The 16,263-nt window shown below is 49.8% G+C and overlaps 1 protein-coding gene and 1 non-coding gene across 2 annotated transcripts in view; both read left to right on the top strand.

Moving 5' to 3' along the window:
- The window catches only part of LOC119436444 (ileal sodium/bile acid cotransporter), a 187,406-nt gene that overhangs the window by 91,039 nt on the left and 80,104 nt on the right, over window positions 1–16,263 (top strand). The window lies entirely within an intron of this gene.
- LOC119437947 (U2 spliceosomal RNA) lies at window positions 7,795–7,977 on the top strand. The gene has a single exon (XR_005189590.1). It is a non-coding gene; the product is annotated as a U2 spliceosomal RNA (small nuclear RNA).

Raw genomic sequence — 16,263 nt, 5'->3', positions numbered from 1 at the left:
TGGGGCTCAGTAAATGTTTATGGAACTTGATAAGTTTTGTCTATGACTCTTTTATAGTACAATGTAGTCGGTTTTTTAGCGATACAAGTGATAACTCGGCTGTGCCGTCAAAATTTGTGACGTCACTGCGAGCTGTTGCGGGAACTTCAAGGTGGCGTCGTCACCCGTGTTTCGTTTTTGCGTCTTTTCTGCCTTGCCAAGCCTCTTTTCGTGGTTAAGTGCGGCTTTTTTTTTACGTATTAGGGCAATTTACTAATACAAGTCAAATTATTTATCTCTTTAGTGTCCCTTTAATATAAGCTACACTACTGCCACTGCAAATTAGGAATATTTGTTAGCGTATGCGACGTGTTTTTCTTTTTCTTCATTGCGTATCCTTTGGCATTGCTTTGTTTAAGAAGTATTTCTGTCGCGTTCCTGTCCAATGGCAAATCTCTATTTCATGAAGCCACTTCCAGCGCGGGGATTTGCGCAGAGCTCGCTTAGTTAATGTACCGGGTGTAGCCTCGGTTCGCAGGCACTGTACCTAACTATTTGGCGAGGATAAGCGGAGGTCACGCTTCCATATTCAGGTCCACGCGCATACGTGGTATTGGCTGGGCTCGTGGCGCCGCTATCATAGGTGCTCGTCGCCGAGCAGTCCCAGTATAGGCCGCACACCTTGGAGAGCTCGCGGACCAAATCAGCTATACAGTGTGCCACGATACCTCCTCTCTCCGTTCAGGAAGGTGACGCGCAATGGCAGCGCCCACGTTGTGGTACAAACGTCGTGTAGCCACATCTTTGGGAGAAATCGGAGGCGGCTGAAATTCGCCCTCATGGGGTGACCTTGAGGCGCAATTTTTGTTCCTACTTACAATTTTAACTTCGACAGAGTGCTTAATGCCACATACGAGTATATTAAGCCAGACAACAAAAGCATCGAGCGAAGCTGACAGAAAAACAAACATGTGTTCAGTACAAGACTTCTGCAAGCCATTTTAGTTCAGTGTGGGTCCTCTCGTGCCACAACTGACAGCTGTACTGTAAATATCAATACAGTATTTACTCGCGTAATGAACGCACTCGCATAATGAACGCACCCCCAACTTTAGTCATCAAAATTTTGTTTTTTTTTTCCTCCCGCGTAATAAACTCTGCCGTGAAGTAGGAGAGACGCGGTAAGATTCGGCGTCCAATATGGCGTCCGGCAGGTACGATTGTATAGGACGCCGTATCGGACGCCAAATCTTACCGTGTGTCTCCTACTTTTATTGCGATAGCAATCATATGGACACTCCAGGCGCATTCTTGCCGTCGGTGCCGACGGTCGCGGCTTTATCTCCCGCGCTCGCGGGAGGAAAACGGGGAGGAAACGCGCCGTATTTCGTCGCACGCATGGCGCCGGGGGGAGGGGATCCAGCGAGGGAGGCGGCGCGGCAACTGCGCATTGCGCGGCCGCGTGCGCCCTATCTTGAAATCGACCTGCGTCAGGAGCTTAGTCTAGGTGCGATGGCGGCTTATACCTTTATGCGTGCTCCGTCATCGCCCCTTAGTTTGCGCTGAAGCGATATACGGCACGAAGGTCACTTCGCTCGCTGTTGCTGCCGCGCTTCCTCACGCCAGCGTTTTGACAGCGAGTGTCCGCGGTCATCGAGTGTGATTTGTTCGTTTGCCTGGGCGCGCTGACATCATGCTTGTTAAATTACTTTGCAAGTTTGCACGGCCGATAAAACTACTATCCTTACTTCGTATAGCTGTCTACGCATTTGCTATCGCAATCGATGGTCCGCCTTTCGGACATAACTGCGACTTTTTTAGAGGTGCATGGCCGTGGAAAAAAATGGCTCAAAATTTTACCTTGCATAATAAACACACCCCCGGCCAACATTGCGCATATTTTTCGGGAAAAAAGTGCGTTCATTATGCGAGTAAATACGATATTTATTCTTCGCAAAATGCATAGGCTATATATTCATGGTGTTGGTCTGCTGGCTATCAGTTCATGAAAACCAGCCTCATTTTGTGGAGAAGCAGTCTGACGAAGGGCACTATTTGTTTAAAAAGAATTTCGTGGGGCCGCAGCATTCATATGGGGATGGATTACCCCCGAAGGTGTTTAAGCTGCATACATGGGCTGCATACATTATGAAATCATACTTTTTTTTTCATACGGCACCACACTATATATATATATTGTAAAGGTGTTTATGCGACACCAGCCGTTTGGGCTGTCCGTTGTTTGAAGGTCCGAGCTCTAAGCACGAGCGGCGTTTCTCGAGGAAAGCGCAGGAGGGATCGACCCACTAGACATGGCTGGAGAGCGTGACCCGCTATGGCGTTCGTATTCTTCCTTACAATCACCCCCGGGAGCGAAGAGGGAGCCGTCGGGCGACCTAACAGCTGGTCACTATGACAGGGTCATAGTAGGGCTTGAGGCGCTCGACGTTGACAGTGCCGCGTCCACGACGGCGCATGTCCGCAGAAGGTTCAACTGGTTCGATCACGTAGTTGACGGGAGATGTGCGTTCGGCAATACGGTAGGGGCCCGCATACTTGGGCACTAGTTTGGATGAGAGACCAGGCGTAGCGAAAGGAATCGAGAGCCACACAAGCGCTCCAGGAAGGAAGGTGGGTGCAGAAGTGGTGTCACCGCGTGTGCTCTTCTACCGCTCTTGGTCATTGACCCGTGCGAGATCGCGGCACTCTTCAGCATGTCTTGCCGTGTCAGAAATGGGCGCACATTCAGATGCATCCGGCCGGTACTGTAGAATGGTGTCGATGGTGTGCGACGGTTGCCGACCATAGAGTAAGAAAAAAGGTGAAAAGCCAGTTGTGCTCTGAGTGGCAGTGTTATACGCGCAAGTTACAAATGGCAGAATGACGTCCCAATTAGTGTGGTCGGAGGCGACTTACATAGCAAGCATGTCCCTGAGCGTACGGTTGAAGCGTTCTGTAAGGCCATTGGTTTGGGGGTGGTACGCCGCAGTTGTGCGATGAACAACGTGGCACTCCTTGAGAATGGCTTCAACTACTTCGGACAGGAAGACACGCCCACGATCACTGAGTAGTTCCTGAGGTGACCCATGTCGCAGGATGAATCGTCGAAGCAGGAAGGAGGCAACATCGCGCGCTGTAGCTGCCGGTAGGGCGGCTGTTTCGGCGTAGCGCGTCAGGTGGTCGACGGCCACAATGGCCTAGCGATTTTCAGCCGACTTCAAGGAAAGGGGTCCATACAAATCGATGCCGACGCGTCCAAACGGCCGGGTAGGGCAAGGCAAAGGTTGCAGACCGGCTGGCGAAAGGCAGGGTGAAGATTTCCGGCGCTGGCAATCGGGACAAGAGCGAACAAACTTGTGAACGTAGCTGTACATCCCGCGCCAGTAATACCACTGTTGAAGGCGCTGGTAAGTCTTGAAAACTCCGGAGTGTGCACACTGTGGATCAGCATGGAAAGCTGCGCATACTTCGGAACGCAGACTGCGGGGTACCACTAACAACCACTGGCGCCCGTCGGGGTTATAATTGCGTCGGTGCAGCAGGTTGTCGCGAATGGCAAAATGACGTGCTTGGCGACGCAACGTGCGAGTGCTTGGTTGTGCCGACTAACTAGAAAGCAAGTCTATAAGGGAGGCAATCCAATGGTTCTTGCGTTGCTCAGAAGCGATGGTGTTAAGGTCGAGCGAAGAAACAATAATCTCAGATAGTGAGGAGCAGACATTGTCAGGCAAGGGAGAGCGCGAGAGGGCGTCGGCGTCAGAATGCTGGCGTCCGTTGCGGTACAGCACCCGGACATCGTAGTCCTGCAGGCGAAGTGCCCATCGAGCAAGACGGCCCGAGGGGTCCTTCAAGGACGACAGCCAACATAGTGCATGGTGGTCCGTGACTACGTCAAATGGATGACCATATAAATAAGGCCGGAACTTAGTCAGAGCCCAGATGATGGCCAAGCATTCTTTTTCTGTCACATTGTAATTTGTCTCAGCTTTCATAAGCGTACGATTTGCCTAAGCGACGACATATTCAGGAAACCCTTGTTTGCGTTGGGCAAGAACAGCACCGAGGCCGACGCCGCTGGCATCTGTGTGCACCTCAGTAGGAGCTGTCGGGTCAAAGTGGCCCAAAATTGGCGGAGTCGTAAGTAGCTGCCGGAGCTTCCTGAAAGCTTCATCGCACTGGGATGACCACGAAGTGAGGGGCCCGTTGCGTGACAGAACTTTCGTCAGGGGTGAGATGATGGCGGCGAAATTGCGAATAAAGCGTCTGAAGTACGAACACAGACCAATGAAACTGCGCAATTCTTTGACAGGCGTTGGCTTAGGGAATTCGGCGACGGCCTGAAGTTTGGCTGGATCTGGAAGTATCCCATCCTTGGATACGACGTAACCGAGGATTGTCAGCTGCCGAGCAGCAAATCGGCACTTCTTTAGGTTTACTTGTAGGCCAGCATTTGTTAAGCACTTTAAAACACGCCGTAGGCGTTGAAGGTGTGTTGTGAAGTCCGGCGCAAAAACAACAACGTCGTCAAGATAGCACAAGCATGTGCCACTTCAAGCCGCGCAGAACTGTGTCCATCATGCGCTCAAAAGTTGCGGGCGCATTACAAAGCCCAAAAGGCATTACGTTAAATTCGTATAAGCCGTCGGGTGAGTGAGTGAGTGAGTGAGTGAAATAACTTTATTGAGGTCCAGAGAAGACGCAGGGGACACCCCGCGCCACCCGGCTAGTCCCACGTAGGGACCGGCAAGCCGAGCTTGACGGCCCGATCGCGGGCACTCTGGACGGCCAGGGTTTGGTCGTTGAGTTCGGAGCTGCCCAAAAGCGCAGCCCACCTATCCTCGGGTGTTACAAAAGCTGTATTTGGCCGATCGGCGTCTGCCATGGGTACTTGCCAGTACCCTGAGCGCAGATCTAAAGACGAAAATAATTCTGCGCCCTGTAGACTGTCAATGGCGTCATCTATGCGAGGGAGAGGGTACACGTCCTTGTGTGTGATCCTGTTGAGGCGCCGGTAGTCGACACAGAACCGCACAGAACCATCTTTCTTCGTAACGAGGACGACAGGGGATGCCCATGGACTGTTTGAAGGTCGTATCACCTCGCGGCGAAGCATGTCGTCGACTTTTTCATTGATTACAAGACGCGCTGCAGGAGATACACGATACGGCCGTTGCCGCAATGGCGGTTGCGAGCCAGTGTCGATGCGGTGCGTAACAGTGGATGTCTGGCCTAGAGAATGTTGCCCGACATCGAAAGAAGAACGAAATTCTTCTAAGAGGCACGAAAGTGGAGATCGCTGGACCGGCGTAAGGTCATCGGCGATAGAAGAACCGAACACATCACTGGACGGTGCCTCACATGTAGAAAGAGCAGTGAGCGCACTGGAACTAGCACAGCAATGGTCATCGGGGAAGTCTGTAACTTGCACGTCTTCGATCGCTTGTACATGGCCGAGACATTGCCCTGGGAGCAGCATCACAGAGTATGTAAACGGGTTACAAACGAAAATGGTGCTGTAGCCCTGCTTGATGGCCACTGTCGCAAAAGGTAGCAGCAGGCCTGTCCGGGTGAGAAAGCGGTCAGATGGAGACAGTAGCGCAACAGCGTCGGAGAGGCCGCTGCAGTACATGGGCACGACCGTTGACGTGTCGGGAGGAACGTGGGTGTCGTCTTGAACAAGTAGCTTCCTCAACAGCGAAGTATTGTCGGTGAGCGGCAAATCTAACAGCGGCGAGAGTTCCATTTCGGCCCGTGCGCAATGGATAACGGCATTGTGGCGCGAGAGGAAATCCAAGCCGAGGATAACGTCATGAGAACACGAGGCGAGGATGATGAATTCTATGGCGTACAGAAGGTCGTCAATAACAACACGAGCAGTGCAAGCCACTAAGGGGTGGATATGCTGAGCACTGGCTGTGCGGAGGGACAGTCCAGAAAGGGGCGTCGTGACTTTCCGAAGTAGGCGGCAAAGCTTGGCGTCCATAACACATACGGCGGCTCCAGCGTCCACGAGTGCAGATGCGCGAACACCATCAATAAACACTTCGATCACATTTGAAGGACTGCGTTGAGGACTTTCACGTTTCGACGGCGCCGCAGCCCTTGCCTCTTGGACTGCGACGATTAGTTTTCCTCGTCCCCAGTTACGGGACGGGGTCGCATCGGTGACAGTGAGCGACAGTGTGGAGATGGTGAACGGCGGGTAGTTGGCGACGGGCGCAGAGTCGGTGACATAGCCGAATGGTGGTCAGAATATGGACGGTTGAACTGGCTTGTCACGGCTGATGCGTCGCTAGGCGGCGGAACGCGATTACAATAACGAGCGATGTGACCGGCATGGCCGCACGCAAAGCATATCGGCCAGTTGTCGGAAGTACGCCACCGGTTCGCTGGGGTAGGTCCCATCCAGGTAAGAGGTCGCGTAGTACAGGGCGGCTGCTGGTATGACGGCATGGCGGGCTGCGGTCGGGGCCGTGCCGTGACGTTGGCATAACCGAGAGGCACACGCGGAGAGAGTGGTTGAGTCCTCGCGACGACTTCAGCGTAGCTGAGTGGTGCAGCCGTCGGGACCTGTTGGGGCGTCTTGACGACATCAGCGTAGCTTAGTCGAGCGGCCGCAGGAAGATGTTGATGCTGGTCTGGCAAGACCTCGGCGATTTCCTGCTCGATCACGCGACGGAGCGAGGGCATAACATTCGTTGCGGGCTGTTGCACATGGGGTGGCTGAGTGAAGGTTAGCAAGGAGAGCTGGCGTGCAACTTCCTCCCGAACGAACGCTTTCATTTCTGTAAGCAGTGCGGACTGGTCGGAGATTGTGGTCAAACCAGCAATGTGTTCGTCACGCGATGAAGGGCGACGTGTCAACGAGAGCTGCCTTCGTAGCTCCTCGTAGCTTTGGCAGAGAGTAACGATGTCTGACATGGACTGAGGGTTTTTCGCAAGTAGCATGTGGAACGCATCGTCTTCGATTCCTTTCATAACATTTCGTATTTTGTCGGATTCCGACATCGTCGCGTTGACTCTTTTGCACAAGTCCATAACATCTTCAATGTAGCTGGTAAATTATTCACGGCTGCTGTGCACGTTCGCGCAAACGCGATTCTGCTCGCAGCTTGCGCACCGCAGGGCGACCAAACACCGCCACCAAAGAAGTCTTGAACAAGGACCACGTCGGAAAATCAGTCTCATGGTTGCTGTACCAGAGACTGGCTACACCCGCGAGATAGAAGATCACATTGCTGAGCTTATCGGGGTCGTCCCATTTGTTGTGAGCGCTTACTCTCTCATACGTTGTCAGCCAGTCCTCCACATCGGTTTCGTCCGCGCCGCTGAAGATGGCAGGGTCCCTGTGGCGAGGCACACCAGAGCACATGACAGACTGAGAAGGCGCTTGCTGGGATGGGGTAGGTGGCACTTGCTGGGATGCGTCGTCGGGCATGGAAGAGCGTAGGGTACGGGATCGACCCACTGCCCACTAGAAATGGCTGGAGAGCGTGACCCACTATGGCGTTCGTATTCTTCCTTACAATATATATATATATATATATATATATATATATATATATATACGCAGACAAAAGCGCCATGATAGGGTGGGTGCTTGCGCATGCACCTCCCATGCATTAGTCGCAATCACGGCTGCAGCCGCGCCGACGCCTCCGACGCACGTGACGTTATAACCACAGAAGCGCCGGCCACGTGCACAGGCGCCGTCGCCACACTCTTTCCCCCTCTCATTATTCGTCAAACAGGATTTAAAACAAATAAAGTGCATGAAGGCCAACTTTCTACACTAAGTGCACTTTCTTTATATATATATATATATATATATATATATATATATATAGTTTTTCTCTTGCAACGCCAAATTTATGTGGTTCTATGTGTATCCAAGATATTAAACTTAGTTCTGCAAGTTGGCAGAGTGCTTGAAGCATGCTTCACCTCCGCCGCGGATAGGCCCGGCATTGCACTATCTCTGGGATCGGCCTATGCGTTCCTGTCCACGCGCCGTGATACGGGCGCAAGCCGGCCAGGGTACCCCCCCCCCCCCCTCTACTTCTCGGAACGCATGCGGGGGACGTATACGGCGGCTAGAGGTAAGCAGCTTCGCTGTAAAATTACATAATGCTCTTCACTGTTGGACTCAACTGTAACCTTCCGTTTTTAGGTGACCAGCCAACATCCTGAACAAAAATGTTCCCTTGAAGAAGCATGTCGTATGTGCAAATGACTTCCTTTTATCTACATTACTGATAAATCGCCTGGTACTAAAGTACTTCGGTACTAGGAGGGCAGAGTAGAGCATTGTTCGAGAAGGTACACACAAACATAAAAATGTCACAGTTTCGCCCTGATACGAAGTAAGCAATGAGGGCGAAGCAATGAATGCGATAGCAACACAGCAATGTCATACGAAGTAAGGTAAGCGGCTTTGGTAGCAATATGAATTGTAGTAAACATGAGCTGATTAAGTAAGCAGGTGTGCAGCGGCGTAAGTAGGCCGACATGAAGAGAGACTCGATGACCACGAGAAGGCGCGTGTGAAACGGTGGTGTTGATGAGAAGCGCTTCCCGTGGGCAGCGCGTGCGAAGGGACACACCTGTAGCGCTGCACTGCCGATCCGGGCAGCATTGCATGTGTAGCGTGAGTTGGAAAATGTGGCTCGGCTATTACTAACTGAATGAACAAGCGTGGTGTGAGCGCGCACAAACAAATATGAACAGGTCACACTGAATGACTGCAGACAACGACTGTCAAAACGCTGGCAGCAAGCGCATACGCCGCAGCGGGCGAAGGTACGTGCGGTCTATCGCTTCAATGGAAACTCAGCGGCGAATGCACAGCGCATACAAAGGTCAGAGCCGTGTGGAGATAAGAGACGGTGCGGGCGAGCGACGATCGCGGTTGTTGGCAGAGTAGAAGTGCCCCCCCCCCCGCTCCCTCCGGCGCTGGCTTCCCGCTTCCTTGCTTGCGCGTGGGAGATTGAGTGCGTTCGCTCTCCGTGATAGCGCGCGTCCCCGCACGCTTCCGCTCGGGCATACGGCGCGCGGCGAAGATTTTATCTATACGGAACCTCACGGCGACGGCGACGGCATAAATCTGGTTGAAGTGCCCATATAATTGTTATCGCAATAAAATACAACGTTACCACAGTTGTGAAAATATCGGAACAAAACAATGTTTAATAAAACGAAGAGGAATACATCATGAGTGCAGTCGGAGCGCGTGGACACACGCGCACCGCAGCATTCCGCGCGAGCTGTTGCGTATAACATCTTTTTCGATGATGGTGATAGGTTCGGCAGCTCTACCTAACGCTAACACAGTTGTCTCACGTTTCATATAATTAATTTCAAACATCCTAAGTTTGTCGTTTGCGAGGTTTACCTAATGTAGCAGCGAATCAAGCATATACGCGGCCAGATTTTCTGCATGACAGATTTATTTTTTGCATATCAGTGCAATGGGGGAGTAACTGGAGCCGTACTGCTTGCAACCTCTCCAGGTAGTCCCCATTTAACCCCACCTAGATTAAAACAGGATCTTATATACCACAATTAGACTGAGCTCAAGCGAGTTCAGTGTTGTTATGACAAATTAAGTCGCTCAGCGTGCCCTTCACCGTTGGGCTCCACTATTGGCACGGAGGAAATAAATCTTAGGAGAGGCGTCGACCAGCTAAGCTGCGTTGGAGAATGTGGGACAGAAATAACGCGTCTTTTTCGCAAATGAGCACTGAGACTGGGGGTCCCAACAGCAACGTCGTGATAGGATTGCGCCTCGGTCCCCTAGTAAAGCTAGCGAACGCTCGTGGGATTTGCGAACGTTGTGCGGCCGGTGGCGCATCTGTGCTTGCACAGCGCACGGAGCTGACACGCGCGACGTGCTTTCACAGTATGTTTCGTTTGACGCTGCGTCCTGGAACAATTGGGACGAAAACTCGGTCGTACGGCACGCCAGCGTGCGAACTGGAGGGTGTGACAGCAAGAACAGAAAGAGGGCGAGGAAGAGGATTGCCCACCAAGGTGGCAGAGCCTTCCCATCCAGCTTCAAAAAAATGGCACCTCCTATTTTGTTTCTTTCCTCCATCACCATTGAAGACGCCGACGCTGGCGCCTACGGGCGGTCTAGATATGATCACTTGATGACGGCTGGGCGGCCGGGTCCCTCACAGTGGGAGCAACTGGGTGGTGGGAGTGAAAACGTCTTTAATTTTAAAATCGAATACTGGCCTCCGGGCCTAGGTCGGTCTCGCATCTACCTTATCAGGGAATCCAGAGCGGAATTCATGATATAGGAGAGGAGTGAATTAAGATGGAGCCCGTGAACCCACGTACGAGGGCTTAGAGTGCAGAAGACATTCGAGGAAGGCACCTTCCTCGAGGACTAATGTCACCTATACTGACCCAGGAGCAACTGCAACTGGGAGAAAAACATCCCTTATTGATATCGTTCATTATGGTTAACTGAGCTTAGAAGTTTATGCGACTACACTGGCAGGAAGAATTTGTGAGCGAACCCGTTCAACATGGCATCTCATTGTTCTGTGCTACGTTGTCGGACGTATCCTGCCAAAGCTTGTGTTCCACAAGTACTGAAAACACTAAATGCTGCGATAAGTTTGGCAGTCAAGCCGGTAAATAACTTGCACTACCATTTTTACCAACCACTTTCAAAATGGAATACCGTATCTACTCGCATAATGCTCCCACACCCCTCATTCGCCATCAAAAATTATAATTTTTTCTTCTTCGAGTAATTATCGCACCTTGGAAAGTTGCTGCAGCGACAGTGTTGACGCAGCTTGTGATGCGTCACCGCTGATCAGTGTAGACACCGACTCCTAATACGTCGGGCTAGAATCACTTTGTTTATTCGTTTAGTGACTCCAGATTCAGCTACCGTCTCCAAATAAAGGGCCTTGGCAGTTCCTGCTTGTGTAGAACCTCTGTTTTTATTAGAAAGGTAAGTGCTGTTCGAAAGTAAGGGTTTGTTTGAGCTTAGAATGGCTGGTGTGAGAGCCACGATTTACAGCCACCTCACTTTTCATTTTTCTATTTATAGCACCTAGAACTGTCTCACGGAAAGTTTTCCCCATGTTATTATCGCCCCTCCCAACTTCGCACCAATTTCCAATTTCTCGCGGAAAAATGCGTGAGCATGGTGCGATTTAATATGGCAATTTGTGTGTATAGCAGCGAAGTGCGTGTATAGCAGCCGAAATGAAGTTAACATCTTGGACATGCGTTGTCCGGCTATAAATAAAATTAACTTTCGAAGGTCGGTAAAGATTAACGGAGAGAGACAAAGGAGCCACTTCCCTAGTATCAGTATTACTATGACCGAGCTTTTCCTAGGCGAATCGACGGTTGCAAGTGGCAGCGAACTTGTAGATAGCTGTTTTGGCGTATGAGCGCAAGATACGTGATATCCGTGGTGTCTATAAACAAGTACATTAGGTCACCATTGTAATGTGCCGTATTTGGCAGCCCCATGACTGCCTACCTGCCGGTAACACCCACGCAGTTTCTCCGCATGTATGCCAATATGTAAGAAGCCCACGCAACGACTTGTGTCCTGCGATCAGCGCCGTGTAATGGCGATACCCTTTCTATCGATCTTCGCGTCGTGCCTTCCTTCTGTTGGTTGGTCGATCTGTCATCACAATACGCCGCTAAGCTGTCAACAAAGCGCACAAAAGCAAAAAAGCAACAAAAAAAGAAAAACGCAGGTCCTACACTAAACACCTGAGCGAGTATATTGCGATAGCATTATGTGCCCCCCTTCCACTCGATTTGATGAATATCCACCGACAACCGCATAAGCTTCCTCCTATGTCCAAGGTCACGCGTGAGCTACTTATGGCCTGATCCTATCCCATCGCTATTTCTATCCACTTCTTCGTCATGCTCCTCCTCTTTCTCTCTTCTATTCTCAACTCGCGAAATGCGTGATTAAACACCGCTTTATTCTACTCTGCTGTGTCTTTCTCTGTAACCACGACGCCCGGGGCGCACTCAGTCGCAATCTGGTTCTGCGCCTTCCCTTAACTTATCCTCCCTCCCAATCCGCTTTCACTATATTCTCCACAGATTCATTCGATTCGCCTGCACTTTCTGAACTTGTTCAGGGGGTGGTGCACTTCGCCACTTGTTTTACCAGTTGAACTGGTAAAACAGAATAGAGAGCCACTGGCGTTAACATATAAATTTAGCGATAAAGACGTTAGGCCAATCCAGTCAGTTTAAATTCCTCTGCGTTATCATTATTTCAAATTTAAACTAGGACACGCACTTTGAAAATATCTGTGATTCGGCTGAACGCAAGCTGGGCATTTTAAGATGAAAATTAAGAGGTGCCATACCTGAAACAAAGTTTATGGCTTATAAAACAGTACTGCGACCAACCTTAATGTAAGCTAGCATAATTTGGGATCGGCACAGTCAAAAGCTAGTTAATAAGCTGGAACGGATCCAGCGATTAGCAGCCAGATTAATTTATTCATGCTTCTAGAGAACACAGTCGGTGACTAGTTTACTTCACCGAGTGAATCTTCAAAAACTGTCTGTGCGTAGACAGGGGCATCTGTAACGTAATGTTATTACATTCTGACTTTATTCCAATTTCCAGACGCCAAATTTAAATAACCGCCGACGCAAGCATCCTAACCTAACCTCCTCTAACCATTCATAGGAGGTTACCTTTGTTTACTCGAGGTTAATACAAAGACCACAGTGGCACGAAGGTGATGCTGCTGGGGCGTAATTCGATGGTAGCGATGCTCCGTGAGTATTCAGGAGATAGTTAAAACTCGTATGCGGCCTAGTTGTTCGCAAGCAAGCAAGCAAGATAGTGAAAGGCTACCCTTGCGACAAGTCGAATGTGCACTCTTAGAGCGTCGACTACAATGTGCGATTGCTATAGGGTGGTCGCGCGCTATGGCGATTGTGGCTGCTATGGATGCACACTTAGGGAGGCCAAGGCACGTCCGTGCAACTTGAGCTTGTATACTCTGGAGTGTGCGAAGGTTCGTTTAACTGGTGCTACCCAGCACGGGCAGGCTGTATCTTAGGACGCCCATAAATAATACATGGTATAGTTGTAGCATCGATTGCACAGATGCGCCCCAAGACTTTTCGCCGACAAATTTGAATACATGGGCTATTGCAGTCAACCTCTTCTTCATATATGAAATATGTGGTGCCAAAGGCAAATCACGGTCGATGATGACTCCAAGGAAACGGTGATTTGTTTCATAAGCAATTACTAGTCAATTTATTCGTAAACATATGGACTCACTGTTTTGCGTGTAAATGCGACTAATCAGCACTTGTCTGAGAATAGTTCTAGGCCTTTCATATATAGGTAAGACGACGTCTGTGTGACCGCCTTCTGCAGTCTCGCTCGTATCTGCGGACGTGTCACGCCGGACGCGCAGATGCAGATATCATCTGCATAGATGGATATCTGGACCGTCCTTGGCAAATGATCGAACAAGGCCTAACAGTGCTATGTTGAAGAGCGTGGGGCTTAATACTCCGCCTTGCGGCGCACCTTTGCTGGCTAAATGGTGGGATGTCATTCCATCCTCTGTAAGCACGAAGTAGGATATATCCTCCAAATAGCTATAAATCCAGCGCAGGGCAAGGCCACCAATGCCCACATCGGTCAAAGCATCGAGGATTGCTTGATGGGCTACTTTATCATATGCGCCTTTGGCATTAAGAAACATCACCACCGTTATTCGTTTCATGCTCTTTTGATGCTGAATAGACGTTACCAAATCAAGCACGTTATCGATCGATGACCGACCACGCCGGAAGCCCGCCATTGCATTCGGATAGGCCTCATTACATTCTAAGTACCATTCAAGGCGCGTCAACACCATCCTTTTCATTAATTTCCCAACGCAACTGCCAAGCGCGATGGGACGGTACGATTCCAAGTCTAATAGAGATTTGGAGCTCTTAAGTAAAGGTACCAGGCGGATGACCTTCCACTCACAAGGAATCAATCCTTGGCGCCAGGAATCATTATATTTCTCCAAAAGTACACTGCAAGCTTTTTGGCCAAGGTTGCCAAGTGTCTTGAATGTGACTCCGTCGGGCCCAGGCGATGGCGACTTCCAACAAGTCACCAGCGCAGCTTCTTGCTCCTCCACAGAAAACTGGAGACTCATGCGAGAGTCCTGGGATGCTGGAACATCAGTGATGTTGATGCAGACAGTTACGGCAAGCCAGTAATTGCATCAAAACGGCAACTTGGACCAGTCGGTTAAAATTCATCGTAAGGTTCGTAACAGCGCAACCCAAGACACGGACAATATGAAGGAAAAAACTAAAACACGGCGCTGGCTCTCAACTGTTATTTTATTGAAGAATCGTCTAACATATATAAGTGCCATGATCAAAGAACCATGATATGCGCGAGACACAAAGATACATCAAGGCAACTTACACATAATCAAGAGTGACAAAAGTAATGAAACTCCTTGTCATGAACAGCAATAGACGGTTCCCTGATACATGCCTTGTCTCTAATATTTATATTGTAAGCCTCTGTGATTTATCTTGTTAATTGGCTCGCGCGTCTGAAGATGACCTTAGTTTTTTTTTTTTTTTTTTTTTTTTTTTTTTTTTTTTTTTTTTTTTTTTTTTTAAAGGGGGGCGACAACCGCACGACTTGCAACGCTCCGGAAGATGAAGTGGAGCAACCGCTTGAAGAGATAGCTCATGCTCCCTAAGTCACACATTCAACATTCACACAGCGTTTCGTTTGTCCCACGTACTCTCTACCACAAGATAACGGAATGGCATACACAACCTGCTTCACACATGTGATGTACCCGTTCAAATGATTGACAGTGCACTTTTCCCTTTACTTGCTTATTCTTCAGCATATTGTCAATTATCGGGCATATGCGGCCTATCTTATGTTTGCAGAAAAACTGCTTGCAGAAAAACGATCTATCTTATGTTTGCTGCTCTAGCGTCGCCGAAATTCAAGCCACTGATTCATCGTACCACGACGCTCTTGACATCTTAAAACAACGATTTGGAAACGCGAAGTTAATTGAGCAGGAACATCTCGAGAGGCTCCGGACACTGAAACCCGTGAAGTCGTCGAGCGACGTACCAGCATTGCGGGAGATCTACGACGAAGTACAAGTCAACAAGAGATGACTCGCAAACCTTGGGGTGAACGGAATATCATACGCTGCTACGCTGAGCGAGCCTTGTGACAAGAGGTTTATCAGCCTGCACCCAGGAGAAAGTAAATTATGGTGGTATGGTCCCAATTGGCAAGCTGCTGCTCCAGAAGCAGGGCGAAAGAAAGAAGAGAGAACTGCCAATTCGAAAATTTCATTGCTCGAAGACAGAAACCCGATGGAGATTGCTCTGGTGTCGAAGTGTACAATATCATAGTGCTAGACGCAACCAAATACAATCGCTGGCATAAGGTTCTTAGGATAACCTCATGGGTAAAGGGATTTATTCACAATTGCCAAAGGCGCACCCATCCTCCATGGGAAGGCCCCCTTTGTGCTCTAGAAATAGGAGCAAGCAAAGATGTATGGCTGAAGAACATGCAGTCGCAGGCATTTAATGAAGACATCATCACACTGTCTGATGGCAAGACACTCGAGAAAACTTCGCGCATTCGGGACCTCCATCCGTTCTTGGACAAAAAAGGCGTCCTTCGCATAACGACTCGCCTCGACAACGCAACGACTTCGGACGACGTGAAATGTCCCGTGCTGCTACTCCCACATCAGCATTGCACACACCTCATTGTGAACGACTTTCATCGGTGCATTCTTCATGGTGATGTTAGTGCTGCACTGGCTGAGCTACGAGAGAGGTTATGGTTACTTAGATGGCGACAGTGAGTTAAGAAAGTGCTTAGTAAATGTGGTGTGTGTTCGCGATGCGGGCTGAATGCTGTTTCAACACCAACAGCACTACTTCCAAAGGACGGAGTGTCCCGATCACAGCCGTTCCAAGTCAGCGGCGTCGACTTTGCTGGGACTGTGTTTGTGAAAGGAGAGTTTAACGTGAAAGCCTACACTGTTGTTTTTACATGCGCGGTAGCTAGAGCAGTGCATTTAGACCTATACAGTGACATGATTGTTAAGTCGTTTCTGATAGATTTCCGTCGTTTTGTTGCGCAGCATCGTATACCAAGTGTCAGTCCATATACCAAATTCTTCGAGACATACAAGTGCAGAACTTTTGCGCGACGAGCCATATAACGTGTAAATTTATTGCGGAGCGTACTTC

Source organism: Dermacentor silvarum, chromosome 1 (assembly GCF_013339745.2).
Source record: "Dermacentor silvarum isolate Dsil-2018 chromosome 1, BIME_Dsil_1.4, whole genome shotgun sequence".
Taxonomy (NCBI): domain Eukaryota; kingdom Metazoa; phylum Arthropoda; class Arachnida; order Ixodida; family Ixodidae; genus Dermacentor; species Dermacentor silvarum.
This window is presented reverse-complemented; position numbering and strand designations above follow the sequence as displayed.